Raw genomic sequence first — 2742 nt, forward strand, 5'->3', positions numbered from 1 at the left:
GAGAATGGCCAGACTTCGCCTCACCTACTTTGGTCATGTTGTCAGAAGGGACCACTGCTTGGAGAAGGATGTCATGCTTGGTAGGGTGGAGGGTCAACAAAAGAGGGGGAGGCCTTCAATGAGATTGATTCACACAGTGGCTGCAATGATGGGCTCAAATATAGCAGGGATCGTGGAGCTGGCGCTGGATCAGGCAGTGTTTCATTCTGCTGTGCATGGGGTCGCTACGGGTTGGAAACGACTCAACGGCACCTAACAACAACAACAATCTCATGTATGGGAGCGCTGGTGGCATAGCGCCTAAGGCCCACCAGCCACTCCTGCAAAGGAAGAATGGGCAATCTACTTCCATAGTGATACCCAAGGAGGGGTTGCTATGACTCGGAACCGACTCAGTGGCAATGAGTTTAGTTTGTTTTGTTTTGTTTTAATCTCAGGTATGTTGTACTGGATACTTCTCAGAAGACACTGTCTGTAACCTCTACTGATAAGAATCTGAGCTACAATATTAAATGGTGCATATACCTATATATAAGGAGTTCTGGTGATGGCAGTGAATTTTTTTATTTTGGTTGGTAGCACAGTGGAGAAGGCATGTGGCAGCTAACCAGAAGGTCAGTATTTCCAACCTAGCAGCTTCTCCACAGGACAAAGATGAGGTAGTCTACTTTCATATAGATTTATAGCCTTGGAAACCCAAATGGGCTTGCTATGAGTCAGAATTGACTCACTGGCAGTGTTTGTTTTTTTAATGGCATAGTGCCTAAAGCATTTAATTGCTAACCAGAAGGTTGGCAATTCAAACCTAGCAGCTGCTCATGAGAAGGAAGACTGGGCAATCTACTTCCGTAGAGACAGAACCTCGGAAATCCAAGGAGGGGTCGTTATGAGTTGGGATTGACTCGACGGCAATGAACTTAGTTTATAAGCATTTTGGTTCAGGCTAATATGATCTAAAACTCAGTTTGACATTTTTATGAATGAATAAAATGAAACAAAAAGTAAAATCAAGTAAGATCATATCTCGATAGCCATAGATAATGGAGAAAAGTAGCTAGTACAAAATAATCTTGGTTTCTTTTCATTTTATAATCAAATTACAATTGTAAATGGCCCAAACATAACACCTAGTAAAGAGAAGGAGCAGGGTCTTAGCACTGAACAACTCAGAAACCACTCACATTGGGCTCTACATGAATGCTACCCCTTGAAATTATAAAACAAAATCTCCTGATAGGGAAGCAACACGGTGAAACAAAAAGAACAAAAGCAGTGAAGCTAATTAGGTGGCTTTGGGTAAAGTACTGCTATTGTTATATGTTGTTGTGGTCAGGTGCCATTGAATTGATTCTGACTCACAGTGGCCCTATGTCCAACAGAACACAACACTGCCCTGTCCTGGGCCATCCTCACAGTCCTTGCTGTGCTTGAGCCCACCGCTGCAGCTACTGTGTCAATCTATCTCATTGAGGGTCTTCCCCTTTTCTTATTATGAAAACTTTATTGTCATATAAACCAAAACGAAACTCACTGCCATCGAGTCAGATCAGACTCATAGCGACCTCTCCTTGGGTTTCTGAGGCAGTATCTCTACAGAAGTAGATTGCCCAATTTTCCTTCCAAGGAGTGGCTGGTGGGTGTGAACCGCTAGCCTTCTGGTTAGCACTCAAATGCCTTAGACACTATGCGACCAGAATACAGGTGTGAATAAAAAGGGATATGAGGATAATGTCTAACCTCTTCTAACTGTACAAGGGAGAAGCAGGATCAAGGTCCACAGCCTAAGGCTGATTCCCATAAGGTAGAGGTCAGATATGCTGCCACTCTCCAAACTTTTTACCTTCTCACACCAACTATCCATGTCATAGCACTTCCTATTTCTCTGTTGGCTTTGATATTTCATGTATATCACCACCCAGAACTCACAGACAATACTTACTATTATGGGGTTTATTAAGGAAGTAAACAGGCTACAATTCAGGATCTGAAACTACTCAGGATACAGTTCCTCATTTGGGACAGCCTCTTCTCAGCTATGCCACAGGCATGATTCGCTTTGGCCTCAGCCCCTGCACTGCTCCGGCAAGTGTTACAAAGTATTTGAGCCCTACTAAGTGTCCAGAGAGGCATCCTACTCTGCCAGCAAGTCTCCTGGTCAAAGGCACTCAGCTTTCTTACTCTGTGGTCCAGGAAGCCTGTCACTCTGTCTCATGTCACTCTCTTGGTTCTGTTGGTTCTGCTGTCTCTGCTGCTGCCATTTCTCTGCCACTGTTCTTGTCATCCCAGTAAAGTGTTAAAACTTTTCTCTCTCTGTCTCCTTGGTCAAGGAGGTCCAGCACAGGGACCTCCACTCCACTTTTAGTTCTTCTTTCTTGATGGTATTGACATCCCACTTTCTCCCTTCAGGATGACTCATTTAAGCCTAACAGAATGGAAAAACTGGCCAATCCCCACATTCAGTTTCCACATACTTTATTTGCATGATCCCATCCACACAAGCATGCCATGTACGTTATTTACATTATTAACAAGCTATCAAATCCCCATTAACAAGCTATCAAATCCCCTTAGTGGGCCACAAACACCTCAGATTTGCATAGGCCCACCCAGACATCCCATGGTAGTTACAAAGACCATGCCTAAAAGAGCCATACTAATTGTACCACAAGGAAGTACCATTAATTTTTTAATGAAATTTTATAAATTGTTTTATATATTATAAAAGTTGATTTAATAAGTTTT

The 2742-nt window shown here is 42.9% G+C and overlaps 1 protein-coding gene across 1 annotated transcript in view; it reads right to left on the bottom strand.

Annotated features, from left to right (window-relative positions):
• VPS13B (vacuolar protein sorting 13 homolog B) overlaps positions 1–2742 on the bottom strand; it is a 1115876-nt gene that overhangs the window by 754029 nt on the left and 359105 nt on the right. The gene's annotated exons all lie outside the window — the stretch shown is intronic.

This window comes from Orycteropus afer, unplaced genomic scaffold (genome assembly GCF_000298275.1).
Source record: "Orycteropus afer afer isolate SDZICR_OR568_19922 unplaced genomic scaffold, OryAfe1.0 scaffold00021, whole genome shotgun sequence".
Lineage (NCBI taxonomy): Eukaryota > Metazoa > Chordata > Mammalia > Tubulidentata > Orycteropodidae > Orycteropus > Orycteropus afer.